The following is a 16,367-nucleotide window of genomic DNA, read 5'->3' as shown; positions in this document are numbered from 1 at the left end:
TACGTTCAAAGTTCTTAAAACATCTCTCTTTCTGTCTCGCGCTGACCACACAAAATTAAAAATTTAGAGCTGTGTAATATCTGATTTGCTGGGGTATGAAATTGTGAAAAGAGAGAGTGGAGAGCCTTTATAGAGCATAAATCGTGCCAGTGAACAGATGACATGAGCCATAAATAACTGAATTCTTTCTCATTTGCTTTTTTCCAACTTTCATCCCCTTTTATTTTCCCCAAAGGTTATTGGAGGCAGCTTTCATTTTCAAAAAAAATAAAAATAAATAAATAAATAAAAAGAGGGGGTTTGCCCGGAGCAGAGCACAAACAACTCTCACACACACACACACACACACACACACACACACACACACACACACACACACACACACACACACACACACACACACACACCCTAGGCAGACAAGAGACATAAATACACACTACAAGCACAAACACAGCTCAATGTCAGAAGCCAAAGGGCATCTGTCTACCTGTCAGACCAACTTTTGTTACTCTCAGGAGAAAATGAGAGAGAAATGTTAATCAAAGGCCTCAAAGTATAGGCCCTATAGTGTGTGAGGTCTGAGAGACCCACTACTGAGAATCATCTCACTGTTAAGAGCAGTATATAAGAAAAGCTTCCAATATACAAAATGTGCCATAACAGCGATCCTGAAATTGAAATAGCTGTTTTTTATGTTAAGTTACGATTATGACAATGAGCATGACAGTCAAGTTATGCATTTTTCTGACTTGTATTACAGGCCAAGTGTAACATAAAAAGTTACTTGCGCAGAGGATGTCAGATAAATGCAGTTAAATGAAGCATGGATAAACTTGGGCTGTCAGTGAAAATCTAATAGTCATCTAAGAATAGCCCAAAACTAGCATAGTCGTCATGTAGACAGATTAGACAGCCTTTATATGTGTAGTCATTCATTTCTGTTTATTAGATAAATAGTCTAGTTGAGGCCTATTCGTAGACGTCTATTAGATTTTCACTGACAGCCTAAATTTAGCCTTCTTTTAGTCTAGACGACTATGTTTAGATGTCTATTAGACTAGGGTTGGGTCATTAGACAACAGGATATATAATTTATCTTGTCTCCCTCTAACGACTTTTCGGTCTTTTAAATTCATCAGGTAACATGTCACAGCATCAGTACACAGCTTCAATCTTTCGCTTTCAGACTTGTACTTTCATATTTTAGCAAAAATCATCAGATACTGTTGGTTTGTTCTTGTTGGTTTTGCACCTCTTTTACCAACCAAGTGATTGACAGGTAGTAATTTGTGTGTAACTTATCTTTATTTATCATTTAATAATGGGTAAAACAAAGACCATGCAGGTCAGGTAGCAGAAACAGTAGGCTACAAATAATTAATTTGTTATGAATTAATTAATTATTTATAAATAATTAATTCACCGCCACCTACAACGACAATGCCATCGTCCATTGCGATGTTTCACATTAAACATCGTAAAATGCCAAATTGGTCGACATTGCCCAATCCTGTATTAGACATCTGTTAGAAATCTTTTAAAAACAAAAAATGCTTGCTTGGAAAAAGTAAATGGTAAAAATTGTGTATTTATTAAAACAAATACTGTGTATTATGATAAAATATATATGTTTCCTTCTTTTTACTGTGTCATCACAGGCCAAGTGTAACAAAAAAACAACCGCAGCAAAATATATGTAACATAAAATTTGACATCTTTATTTTGATTCATTAGACCGATATTTAGAATATAATGTGAAGTGAATGAATGCAATAAACATTAATAATAAGGAAGGCTTATTCTCTTTTTCAGAGGTCACCACAGCGGAATGAACCTCTAACTATTCCAACATGCATTTTGCGCAGCGGATGCTCTTCCAGCTGCAACCCAGTATTGGGAAATATACATACACACTCAATCACACACACTCATACACTATGGACAGTTTATTTAATTCACCTGTGCTGCATGTCTTTGGACTGTGGGGGAAAACCAGAACACCTGGAGGAAACCCAGGCAACATGCAAACTCCACACAGAAATGCCAACTGGGATCCCAGGTGGGACTCAAATCAGTGACTTTTTTGCTGTGAGGTGACAGTGCTAACCACTGAGCCACCATGCAGCAACACTTTGTCATATATAAACAGAAAAAACCTACTGCAAAGGCGATGAAAAGTCTGAAAGCAAGAGAAAGTAAATGCAAAGTGTTTATTTATTGACACAATTACAGTACTGTGAGGTAAAAACGGGACTGATTTCACCAGAAACAGAAACCAGACGCCATAAAAAACTGAAATGTGTGTGTCTGTGTGTGGTCTCCATGAAGAAAACAACCTACAAATCACAGTACATTAAGATAATTTAGAAAACATAAGGGCACAGAATGTTTTCTGCGAGGGTTGCATTTACTTTTACATTTACATTTAGTCATTTAGCCGACGCTTTTAACCAAAGCGACTTACAAATGAGGAAATACAGTTTGCATACAATAAAAATTATTATGTCGATGTAAGGAAATGTAAAGAAATCAGTGTTTTTGAAACTAATGAAGACAGCAGAGGTCAATGATTTATTTGAATTATTTAATCTGACATGTTTACAGCTCCAAAATATTTAAATGTTTATTAAAATAAAATGTATTGTGTTCAATGGGAGAAAAGTAGTTGCTTTTTACATATTTTAGTGCAGTAATCACAATACTGTCATACTGTGAAAGCATCATATTTTTATCCAAGGTTATCATTCTGTCAGAATCTTACACCGGCCCACGTCTATTGTTTGCGTACATGTGCTCTTAAACTAAGAGTGTATTTGTTGTGCGGTTGCAGACATGGGGTCAGACTGTCAGTGTGGTGGTGGTGGTGGTGTGTGTGTGCATTTTTTAGATATTTAGACTGAGTGTACAGTGTGTGCGCACTTGCAGACATGGAGTCAGATTCTCGGTTTGAGTGTGTGTGCGTGCATTTTCTTAAATATTTAGACTATGAGTGTATTTGTGCAGTTGCACACTTGCCAATGTGTGTGTGTGTGTGTGTGTGTGTGTGTTTGTGTGCATGTTTTAGACATTTAGACTTGGCGTAAACACTCCAAAAATTATGTTTGTTGTTTGTTCAAACTACTAATTTAAAATGAGCAGGAACAACTTAATTGTTTGATGTTTAATCCACTTAAACTTGTTAAAACTAATAAGTTAACTTCATTTCCTCAGGTTGTCTCAACACAAATCGAGTGTGTGAAACCCAGCATTTTTTCTAGTGCAGTATGTGTGCGTTTTACAGATATGGGGTCAGACTGTCAGTGTGGTGGTGTATATATGTGTGCTATGAGTGTAGAGTATGATTCTCAGTGTGTGTGTTTCTGTGTGTGTGCATGCATTTTCTGAGATATCTAAACTACGAGTGTACACTACAGAATGTGTGGATTTGCAGATATGGGGTTAGACTTGTGTGCGTTTGTGTGCGTGCATGTGTGTCATTTTCTTGGATGTTTAGACATGGGGCTCTCGGTGTGTGTGTGTGTGCATTTTCTAAGAGACTTAGCCTATTTAGAGTGTACACTACAGTATGTGTACACATGGGGTCAGACTTTTGTGTGTTTGTGTGTGTGTGTGTGTGTGTGTGTGTGTGTGTGTGTGTGTGTGTGTGTGTGTGTGTGTGTGTGTGTGTGTGTGTGTGTGTGTGTGTGTGTGTGTGTGCATGCATTTTCATATTTAGATCATGAGAGTACAGGATGTGTGTGTTTGCAGACATGGAACTATGTGTGTATCTGTGTGTATTTGTGCATTTTCTGAGATAAATAAACTATGAGTGTATACACTACACTATGTGTGCATTTGCAGACATGGAGTCAGCTTCTTGTGTGTGTTTGTGTGTGTGTGCATTTTCTTAGATATTTAGATTATAAGAGTAAAGTATGCGTGTTTACAGACATGACACTCTCAGTGTGTGTGTCCATGGACAGTGGGTCAGAGTGAAGAAGGCTTTGCTTGTTGTTGGTATGGATAGCATGTTGACTCAGCACTGAGTTATATATTCCGCAGCTGTTAAGATCTGAGCCTGGTGAATGTCTTTCTAAAGAAGAGACTCTCCAGCCATCCAATACGCACTCCTTATGCCAACAATTACTAATACATCACAGCCTTGTAGACACTCCAAAGTGCAGTAGCCATGACAAACACGAACGCACTCCATGGCAATTTCCTGGTAATAGAGCAACTCCTTCATTTCTTAAACCCACTACAATAAAAGCAATCAATCCGACATGCTGAGCTCTCAAATTTATCCCAACCTCCACTTTAACTTACTCTTTATTCATTGCTGGTTACGATTAACCAGCCGGATTAACAGGTGTTTCACAGTACAGCATAGATTTAAACAGGTTTTGACATGTACTTGGTAGATGCCACTTGACGCCGCTGAATAATGTACGACGAGATCCATCTGTTCTTTTCTCTCGCATAGCTGTCAGTGTATTTCACAAGGGAAATACACACAATAGGATACCCAAGTGAGACATGTTCTTCTATCAACATCCACTGCTTTCCTAGGATAACATTCCTGCAGTCTCTTTCCTTCACCCTAAACCCGTTCCTAAAATCACAGTCTTGGGTGGAGCTTATGGAAAGTTGAGTTATGTGTGGAAAATAGATTTGGAAAGTGGAATTGGAAAGCATTTATCAGTTGGGAGGTGTTTATGACATATTTATTTATTTGTTAATTAAGTGAAAGCAGTGTAAATTCCCTTATGAATGTGTAAATCGCATTATGATGTGATAAATAATAGAAATAGAAAGTGTGTTTTAGTGTGCTGTGAGCGTCTAAAAATAGTTAAAGAGCAATAGTCCAGAAATTTACCATGGTAACCCTAGCATTCACAAAAATGTAACTAGGTAACTTGGTATTAGTCACCACCACAAAAAAAGAGAAATAAATGAAATAAAATTAAATGAAATCATTCAAGAGGGCTTGGCTGGTCAGGGTTAATCTGGGGCTGTCACAAAATGTTTGCTCCTTTAATTCATATTCACTGATTTCATTAAGATATTCATGGATTGTGAGGACAGCTTTTCTTTTTTTAAACACAAATTCACCTCATTTCGCTCTAATTGTTCTCAAAACGATTTGCAGAAAGGTTTAGAAAAATATATGAATGTTGAAGGAACCAGTTACATTATATATAACACTTAAATTATGAATAATTTATGATGTCTGAGAGAATGGAATATGAAGTATGAATAAATAGATCATGTTTGATGTAAATTACAATGAATCATACAGTATGATATGCACTTTTTTGTTTGTTCTGAATACATACTCTAATATCACTCAATTTTAGTGTCATTGTTAGGCTACTGCTTCTAGCCTTGCATGCAATTAACCCTAAACCAAAGCCTCATAATTATCTAACCATACAAGTTGTTAATTTATATTATTATTTTTTTCACATTTCTTGGTGGAAAGAGTTCTGAAAAATTAAGTTAAAAATACCATTACTTGCCCAACAATGTAGTGCAAGTAGAATACATATATCTGTTGAAAATATTTCTCATAGTATGAGTAAAGTGGCCTAAAATTACTCAAGAGTAGCGAGTATATGCTTTGAAAAGCTGATGTATTTAGATGCAATTTGTGCATGTGTGTGAAAACGTAACATTCTGTAGAGCTTTTAGTAATTGTTTAAGGTCATTTGGCGATTTCAATCATCATATCATATGAATCTGTCATCTTCTCATCAGTGACATGCATCTAAACAGTCTCTCGATCACTGCATGTAATGATTATAGAAAGCTTCTTGGACACTTCTAAGTTTCCAAATGGTTTGCTGCATTTATAAAGCACCCATGTCTTGGGTTTGCTTAGTATGATGCCATTTACTTACTATGTGCAATGAGAATCACAGGACTGATTTTTTTATTCCAATTCCTACAAGTAAAAATAAAGTAGTGACTGCAGGTTTAAGGTAAATAGCAGAGTAAAAGTACATGATACAGCACTAAAAATGTTCTCAAGGGAAAGTAAAAATACACGTTTTTAAAACTACTTAGTAAATTACGATATCTAAGATAAACTGCTCAATTAGCTACTGTGATTTAAGCATTTGTAATTTGTTACTTTACACCACTGCATTTCCCATCCTCCAAACAACTAATACAAATGTATCCTAATATAAAAGCACAATATAATTTTAGTCGTGAATAAAAGTAAACACAGATAGGATTGTAATCAGGAAATTGTCTGTTGTTTACTCATGGACTTATTTTAATGTTTGTTACACAAGAAATATTCAGCAAAGACTGAAACCTTAGCCCACCAACCGACCCCGGTCTCCTCGGATTTGTTTTCAGTCACAACAACCACAATTATGTTATTCCGCCGAAAACTGTGGTTATCCTAATAATGGGTTGAACTTGAGGTCGCACACACCGAATATACTGTGACAGCAGCATCCCGTCCATTTGAATGAAACAGTGTGTGTATGTGTGTGTGCGAAAATCTAGATGAGAGACGCTATTTACGAAGCGCTTCTCAATGAGCTACTTTTAGAAATGCTGTTTCTGACGAACGTTCAGTCAGTGTCAGACGGAGCGTCGCTGTCAGGCGCCTCGCTGTCATCTAATGTTTGGATAAATCTATTAACTAGATTTAAACGCGTTACACGTAAATCCTCGAACAGTCTAGTCAAAAATACCTTCAATATTACTGGCGTGTTAAACTTACCTTGACAACTTGTCCAGCTTTGATATTCCCAATGAACGCGCGTTTCCGTTTGGTGACTGCGATACCGATAACTTTCTGAGCGACTGAGTTGATGAAAGCCTTTCTGTCTATATTCAAGCACAATTCTCTCTCTCTCTCTCTCTCTCTCTCTCTCTCTCTCTCTCTCATTCAGCAGGGGTTCAGTCAGTAGAGGGGGTGGGAATGGAATAAAGCGCACATGCTGCTACTGATGTGCTGTTCTCCCACCAATCGTTGCTATTTTGTGAAATCAGGCTTGAGATCGATAAATAAAAGAATATAGAAGGGTGGGAAATGTAAAAATATTAAATTAATGAATTATTTAATAACATTAAAACCTGGAAGAAAAATGGCTAACCTAAAAATCTTTATTCTGTTCCTCAGACAAATAACCTTCTGAAATGTGAATTTCAAGATTTGCAAAACAGTGACATGCATTCTAATGAAATGCTAATGTGCATAATAAAGACACCTCATGTAAACTGTGGCAGAGCTAGGGTATTTTAAAATATAAAAATTGTTTGAATGCAGTGTTTTAAAAAATGTTACTGTCTTACAAACAAATCTATTACGAACTGCAAAACAATATGTCAGCAATGTTGGTTTATAATTTTCTTTTTTGCCATTAGTATGTAGATTTCAGTTTGTGGTGCGTCAAAGTGGCTCAGTGGTAAGCACTGTCACCAAGAAGGTCGCTGGTTCGAGCCCCGGCTGAGTCAGTTGGCAGTTCTTTGTGGAGTTTGCATGTTCTCCCTGTGTTCAAGTGGGTTTCCACCAAGTGCTCTGGTTTCCCCCACAGTCCAAAGACATGCATAGATTAATTTAATAAATTAAATTGTCCGTAGTGTATGAGTGTGAATGACTGTATGGCTGTTTCCCTGTACTGGGTTGCAGCTGGAAGGGCATCCGCTGTAAAACATATGCTGGATAAGTTGGTGGTTCATTCCATTGTGGTGACCCCTATTGAATAAAGGGACTAAGGCAAAAACGAATGAACAAAGTTGAATTAGCATAATATCACCCTTTACTGGTCTGTACTGCTGTCTGCCTTTAAATGGTTCATGTTTTCAACGTCATTTCTAAAAAAAAAAAAACATTGTCAAAAAAAGCGTTTATTCTAGCATGATTTGCTTACTGTAAAAAATAATACCCTATCTACACAATAAATTTGAGGTAACAGATTACAAGCTATATTATTAATTAAATGTAACAAGTATGGATTGAGTAAAAATTTATTAAATTTAGCTCAAACTAGAGTAGCCTGTCTAGCAGTGGAGCCACAAAACATAATAGAAAATATGTCATACACATTAAATAGTGTAGGCTACATTCAAACAAATTGATCATCTTAAAAAGGACTTTAATAATGTTTTTAAACTGCATAGTTTCAACCAACTGCACATTAAACAATAAACAATATTGCTTATAAACAAACTTAAAATAAAATTTATGTGAATACATTTTGTTTGACAGTTTAAGTATCCAGATACTATCCGCTTGTTAAATTATGACGTATCGGTGACGTTTAAAATACTGTTTCTGGGTCCAAGTCGCTACTCATGGCCACTTTTTAGTCAAATTGCACATTAAAGTGAATTTTATATACTGTAAAATCATAGCATACATGTCGGCTTCTAGACTCGCTGCATCACAAATACCAAAATTTTAACAATTTATAAAAAATGTATCACTTTCTGACCATCTGATATTAGGCATGGACATATATATTGCGATCACGATTTTCGAAAGTATTACACCACTTTGTAAATGTTTATTATTAGCATTTGTTGAGTCTCCCCATTCAGTTTCACTGAGCACTTGGACCTGGAAGCCCCTTTACATGACTTTACACTTAACAAGTGTAGGCAATGTATTATATTCAGTTCCTGGGATAACCACCCCCCTAAAATTTTACAGTGTTCACTGTTACAAAACTCCCTCTAATCACTAAATAATGTAAAGTAATTTCTTGCTCACGATACATTGTATAATCTTTCCAGTTTATATGACAAAATTTATGACTGCTTCGATACTAATGAAAACTAAAGTGTTTTAAGTAACACATCTGATTGGCTTTTGTGTTCATAAACTCAACATAAATGTTTGTGATTGGTTGTTATTCAGCTTAAGTTGTGCATGGGTAGTTTGGGTTGATAAACTATACAGTTGATCCAGTGTTTCCATCACCGGTCAATAGCACAGGTGTCAAACTGAGTTCCTGGAGGGCCTCATTTTAGCACAGTTTAGCTTTAGCCCTAATCAAACACACCTGAGCAAACTAACTGATTAATTCAGACTTGTTTTAAATGTTATGGTCATTAAAGTCATTAAAGACATGGGAAACATTAGGAGATGAAATACATACAGTATGGACTTTTTATTTTGCAACAAGCAGTAGACCAATCCAACACACCATGCCATCTGACCAATCACAACAGAGGCCTAATAAGTTTATGGAAAGGAGATCTTCAGAAAGAATGAAACTTTAAAGTAATCTTTTGAGAATCTCTGAGAAATTAGGTGATTTGAAATGCGAATTTTGATTTTTTTTTTTTTTTTTTTTTTACCTTGGATTACCTTAAAATGAACCTGTAAATAGCATACACAGGTTGACATGTTAACAACAACAGTTTTAGTTGGTTTTCTTCTAATCTCTTGTTGTACCTCACAATTTTCTACTAATGAACTGGCATGTTTAAATCTATTATGCAGTTCAATGAAGGATGTGGGTTTTTGGCAAAGGAAACCAGATTCTCGCTGCACTAGTTATTTTTATATGTCTACAAGATAGCGTGTATAGCATTCATATAAAGCAAACAGTCCCCTTGATCCTCATCTCTTTGATGGATTCACAAAGGTCCATGCTTTGAGATTGATGGTGTGTGTGTGGCAAAACCAACAACTCAAAACCTTTGGCAAACCACAGATACTTTTTTCCAATGGGAGATAAAAATGACTGATTATACAAGACAAATTTGCCGCAGCAGAGATGCCAGAATAAATCAGTGGTGAAAAGAAGCATGAGCGGTTTGAACAGAAGTCATTACATAATTGTTATTGATTAGTTCTAAATTTATTAATCTGTTTTCTACCACTCAGACTTGTATGTTTGGCAATTTGTCAGACCACAAATGTACCCTAAGACAATAACTAGGAGTCAGATTCTCAACAAAAAAAGATTTAGCTGTACTTTAGGAATTTATCAAGCCTAGAAGTTATTGAGAAGAGACTTGACGTGTGTCCGCTTCAGTTAGTAACCTTTCATTTGTCAAACTAAATATGGAGGATGAAATTCTAAATAGGGAATTAAATGTTACCCAGCAGGCATAGGACGTCAACTTGACATCAGATTGACGTTGTATCCCAGCGTCGTGGGACGTTGCATTTTGTTTGGAAATAAAAATTGGGTAGACGTCAGAACCCAACATCAGGCCGACGTCAATGTGCAATGTTGGACAGACAGTGCATTATGGTTACTTTCCAGCACAACCTAAAAACAACAAAATATTAACGTCTAATGATGTTAAAGCTGTTAGATGTTGTTTCGTTGTGTAGACATTGCCAATATGACGCCTATCAGACATTGGAGTTTGGTTGCCAGACTTGACGAGTAAATGTCAGTATTTGTTGTCAATATGACGTTGGTTTAAGACGTTGGCTCAAGGTTGGATTTTGGTCAGTTTCCAACACAACCTAAAATCAACAAAATATCAACATCATTTAATGTCATTATTGGACATCAAAAAACATTGTGCTTAGATGCTGGTGACTTAAATCTAACCTAATTTTAATGCCTAATGACATTGGGTATAGTTGTTTGAAGCATGGCGATATGGTGGCTCAGTGGTTAGCACTGTCATATCAAAGGAAGAAGGTTGGTGGTTCGAGTCCTGACTGGGTCAGTTGGCATTTCTGTGTGAAGTTTGCATGTTCTCCCCGCGTTTGCATGGGTTTTCTCGGGGTGCTCCGGTTTCCTCCACTATCCAAACACATGCAGTATAGGTGATTTAAATAAACTAAATTTGCCATAGTATATGAGTATGGATGTTTCCCTGTACTGGGTTGCAGCTAGAAGGACATTTGCTGTATAAAACATATCCTGGATAAGTTGGAAGTTCATTCCGCTGTGGCGGCCCATGATGAATAAAGGGACTAACCCAAAGGAAAATGAATGAATAGGTTGTTCGAGGGTTGGTATAAAATGTAAAAAAAAAAATCATCATCAAAATGTTTTTGTTCCAAATTATGGCTTTTATTAACTGAATGTATTTAAGCCAATTTAAGTCTAAGCTTCCAGTTGCAAATATAAAGGCAATTTAAATGATCAGATCTTTATTTGTTCAATTTAATAATTAAAAAAATGAGAAATGGCGCTGGTTGTGATTGCATTAAATGAATGAGTGACTGCAGGCATGATAAAAGAGACATGAAAACAGCACAAAAAATAGACCACTCCAGATACATTGACGTGTCCTCCATCTTATAAATGTGCCTGTACTCATTTAAAAAAATTAGTTGTCCAAAATGCCACAACGTTGCCCTCCGAGATTTAATATCTGAAGAAACAGAGAAATGAAGAATGTGTCAACTTTTTCAGATTAACTCAATATTACAGGTTTTTAAAGTATAGTAAATTTTTAATGTTGTGTTACCTAAAGTATTTGGCTTTTCGTAAACTTGAATAACTGGGGTTGTCAGTTATCTTTTGAGTGTTCAAAACTTATGTATAATGACCCATAGAAACAGCAATGAGGCTTATGTATCTTTATTGCATTTTCTGTGCTAATTGTTGAAGAAAATACATGTAAATTGTGTTTCTGTATATTTAGTTGCTGAAAATACGGGTGTCACGGTGGCGCAGTGGGTAGCGCTGTCACCTCACAGCAAGAAGGTCACTAGTTCCAGCCCAGGCAGGGTCAGTTGGCATTTCTGTGTGTAGTTTGCATGTTCTTCCTGACTATTTTGGTCACATTTGGAGCATATTGGGGGGGCTGGTGACGTCATCGCCCTTAATTAAATGTGTAATATTTTAATAGCGGAAACAGCACAAATGGAACTTTAACCAGCACAAATGAACAAGGCTATTTGGGGTGAATTTGAAACATGTGGGAAGCTGTGTGACCGCTGAGTGACCTACAAAGATTACTTTAATATTTAAAAAACCAAATCAGCATGAACTAATATTTTTGCAGCACAAACAGAGCACAAACGAATGAGACTATTTTACTGATGTTTTGTGTTGAGTCGGGGGACAAATTCTTGGAAGTTGGGTTATCTCCAGGTGCTCTGGTTTTCCCCACAAGTCCAAAGTCATGTGATATAGGCGAATTGGGTAAGCTAATATTGTCCATTGTGTATGTCCTGGCCCTCCAGGTTGGGGGTTGAGCATTGGGCTAACCACCCACCTCGTAAAAACTAGATGTTACGAAACACAATTATGGTGCAACTAAATATCACCTTTGATATAAACGGCCCTGGGAGTAAGTAAGTAAGAAAATATACTCCAGCTAAAAATAATTAAAGTTCAGTTTACAGTAAATTAATTGGTTTCACTTTCCGAATGATGGGCCTTTGAATTCTGGGTAAAATCTGCAATGGTTTCGGCAGAATTCTGTGGGTGAAGGAATTATTGCAAGATTTCACTGAGTCATTGACAAAAGTGTGTGCACATACTGTAAGTTTTCACATATACTGCAGAAAAATGATAATTTACTTGCAAGGTGGTGACATCTGGAAATATTTCCATAATGCCAGGAGTGACTCAGTATATCCTGTCCACTTGCTTGATTCACTGTTTCTTCAGAAACTTTTTTGCATGATAAATTATGTATGAAGCAATCTTCTCCAAACATGTGTATACACAGTGACAGGATTGTCTTTCTGTCAGTCCCCTGATATTTTGCAATCGAGTGAATATGTAGCAATAGCACAGCCATTCCTAGATGGTTGTGACAAAAACTTGAAAATCAGAGTCAGAGTTCAAACTTGAATCCTAACAGACCATCACTCCTGTCCTGTGTTTCCGCCATCTACTTTCTGTAAAAAGTTCTGGTTTTTAGGAAACTTTAAAAGTCTGCAAAATTAATTTATTAAACAAAAAAGATTATGTAGGCCTAGCATACTTTCTTATATTTCAGAAACTTGCTACATTTGATGTGTTTGTTACAGCGGCATGCTCTAGATTCTGATGCCATGTCTCATAGCTAATCGCGCGCTCTCTCTCTAGCACATGCTCTGTCTATCTCTCCATGCCGCCATCGGTGCCAGCAGCCCACCTCTTCAAAGAGAGATGCCCCCTGGGAAATCAAAATTTAATTCGCCGTAACGAATGGGATTTGACTAACACTGTCACATCCTCGTGTTTGTTCAATGGTCTGTTCTCGACTCAGAATCAGAGATTGAACAACTGGGTCTTGTCTTGATGCAGAAACAGATGAAGTTGAATATGTGTTGAATTATGTTGCTAAAATCAATGTGAATAAACTGATGGATGGATGGATGGATGGATGGATAGATGGATAGATAGATAGATAGATAGATAGATGGATAGATAGATAGATAGATAGATAGATAGATAGATAGATAGATAGATAGATAGATAGATAGATAGATAGATAGATAGATAGATAGATAGATAGATAGATAGATAGATAGATAGATAGATAGATAGATAGATCCAATAAGGTCGCAAGTGGGAAAATTTAACGAAATTCCAATGAAGTACTAGCAAGTTGTACCTAATAAAGTGGCCGGAGATTGTTGATCGTGTAGGAAAACTGGCATAGATTTCAAACTCCCTGTGCAGTCACACAACGGACATCTGTTTGAGAAGCCTGTGGAGATGTTTTGACATGGATTCCCTCCTTCTCTCCCTGACTACTGAAAACATGCTGTGCAAAATCCCTCAGAATTAAGATAAATCGAAACAAACCGCAGGGTTTCAGCTGAGAACAGAAGAACGGATTCAACCATCCTCAAATGGTTAATAAACTGGCAACTGTTGTATAATCATCCATACCCAGCTGGATTATTCTACTAGTCTGACACAGTTGATTAGTCAACTACACAGGAATGTAGCGAAACTGATTAAAGATTAAATAGTAATAATGTAAGATAAACAAGGGCTGTTGTTCAAGGCCTGTTATCTATGAAATTCTTTCCACATTTGGTCTAAATCTTTTCTGTTCAAAAACCGAAGGGAATGGGAGAGATTTACCATTGGGAATGCAACACAAAATCTCTATGAAGCAAGCAATCTTTCTTGCTCTTTCTTTCCTTTTTTCTAGAAATAAATCACAGGATCATTCCCTTTTGCTTTCCTTAAAGAAAATACCTTTCTTTTTTCTATTTTGACTGAAAATGTTCTTTGAAAAAGCCAAACGCTCTTCATCCATATTCATGACAAAGGCATGTGTAATTTCATGGCTGGGTGACTTGTGTTTATAAACATCTCATCTGAATGCTGATCAACTCGACATTCGACTCCAAGAAATCCTGCATGTCTTGATGAAGCTGATGATGTTAATCACTTTCTGATTTTTCATTCAGGTCTACTCTCTAATTTGTCATCAGGCAGCCTACTCGTTGCAAATGTTACCTGGGCCCTTGATGAAATGTCAAAACAGGACACCAGCAGAGATGACTGCATAAATCTCATTAAAGCGACCTGTGTTTCTGCTCCTGAAATTGTATAACCACAATCCATTTTTTTTTTCCAAACAGTCATTATTCAAAGCATGCTACACTTCAGGTTGACTTTTCAGTACCATTTCCTGACCAAAACCACTAACTCCAACATTCTCTTTTAGCTTTTAAAAGTTTTGTGTGTGTGTGTGTGTGTGTGTGTGTGTGTGTGTGTGTGTGTGTGTGTGTGTGTGTGTGTGTGTGTGTGTGTGTGTGTGTGTGTGTGTGTGTGTGTGTGTGTGTGTGTGTGTGTGTGTGTGTGTGTGTGCTATTTGAGTGTTTTATTTATCCCTCATTCATTGTTCCTAATGAGTCTCTTGACAGGCTTTTACAGATCTCAGCTGGGAGACACTTGTCTGGGGGCTGAATACAGTGGACAAGTTCCTTTTCAATCTTTGCTAAATTTATGTATTTATTATTCTAAAACTACAGCAGGTGGCATGGTGGCTCAGTGGTTAGCACTGTCAAGAAGGTTTTTGGTTTGGTAGTCCCAGCTGGGTCAGTTGGCAATTCTGTGTGGAGTTTGCATGTTCTCCTTGTGTTGGCATGGGTTTCATCCCAGTGCTCCAGTTACCACAACAGTCCAAAGAGATGCCCTATAAGAGAATTGGATTTAATAAATTGGCCGAAGTGTATGAGTGCATATGTGAATGTGAGAGTGTATAGGTGTTTCTCAGTACTGGGTTGCAGCTAGAAGGTCATCCACTGCATAAAACATATGCTGAAGTAGTTAGCGGTTTGTTCCACAGTGGCGACCCTGATAAATAAGGATTAAAGTTGAAGAAAAATTAATGAATGAATGAAAAACTACAGCATGTTACAATATGGTAAAACTGCGAAAACAAAGTAGATATGTTGATTTAGTGTTGAAGGTATATTTGAATTCATTCATTCATTCATTTAATCATTTTCTTGTCGGTTTAGGCCCTTTATTAATTCGGGGGTCGCCACAGCAGAATGAACCGCCAACTTATCCAGCAAGTTTTTTACACAGCGGACGCCCTTCCAGCATCCCATCTCTGGGAAACAATCACACACACATAACATCCACACACACACATACACTATGTGTGGTCAGTTTAGCCTACCCAATTCACCTGTACTGCATGTCTTTGGAGTGTGGGGGAAACCGGAGCACCCGGAGAAACCCCATGCGAACACAGGAAAAACATGCAAACTCCACACAGAAACACCGACTGAGTTGAGGCTCGAACCAGCGACCCAGCGTCCTTCTTGCTGTGAGGCGACAGCACTATCTACTGCGTCGCCGTATATTTGACTTCTCTCTATTAATTTATTGTCAGTGTTTTAGAAATAACTATGTGCATATATTTCCTTATTGAGTTACAAATCATTCATTCATGTTCTTTTCGGCTTATACCGATTATTAATCAGGGGTGGCCACATCGGAATGAACCGCCATCCATCACTGGGAAACATCCATGCACTCTCATTCACACACATCCAATATAGACAATTTAGCCTACCCAATTCACCTATAGTGCATGTCTTTGGACTTCTAGGGGAAATCAAAGCCAGATACAAATCATTTGTATTTAAATATTGGAATGTGAATGAATGACCAACATGCAGTTTTCAGTTTTTAGCTCAGTGTCAGAGAAACAACATACTGTGAGGGGAAAAAAATATTTTAAGAACCATTTAATGAAAATGGTACTTCTGTATTTCATAGTACTCAATTCCTGGAGGGCCGCAGCTCTGCACAGTTAGATAGACTCAGCACTAACCCTAATTAAACACTGCTGATCCAAACAATCACGGTGTTCAAGACTCTGATAGATCAGCTGAGTTTGAGATCCATATTCTATATCAGTGGTTCTCAAAGTAGTCGCAGGATAATGACAGGAGGTCGCTTGGTGATTTCCAAAAGCCAAATAAATTTTATTAAACTATTAGAATTACCATATTTTAAACATAACCTGCAGAA

General features: G+C 37.1%; 1 protein-coding gene across 1 annotated transcript in view; it reads right to left on the bottom strand.

The window, feature by feature from the left end:
• chst15 (carbohydrate (N-acetylgalactosamine 4-sulfate 6-O) sulfotransferase 15) overlaps positions 1–6,803 on the bottom strand; it is a 46,225-nt gene extending 39,422 nt beyond the window's left edge. The window contains exon 1 of the mRNA XM_021473116.3: positions 6,719–6,803. The gene's annotated coding sequence lies outside the window, so the exon portion shown is untranslated. The remainder of the gene's footprint in view (positions 1–6,718) is intronic.
• Between the last annotated feature and the right edge of the window lie 9,564 nt (positions 6,804–16,367).

Source organism: Danio rerio, chromosome 17 (assembly GCF_049306965.1).
Source record: "Danio rerio strain Tuebingen ecotype United States chromosome 17, GRCz12tu, whole genome shotgun sequence".
In the NCBI taxonomy this organism is placed as follows: domain Eukaryota; kingdom Metazoa; phylum Chordata; class Actinopteri; order Cypriniformes; family Danionidae; genus Danio; species Danio rerio.
This window is presented reverse-complemented; position numbering and strand designations above follow the sequence as displayed.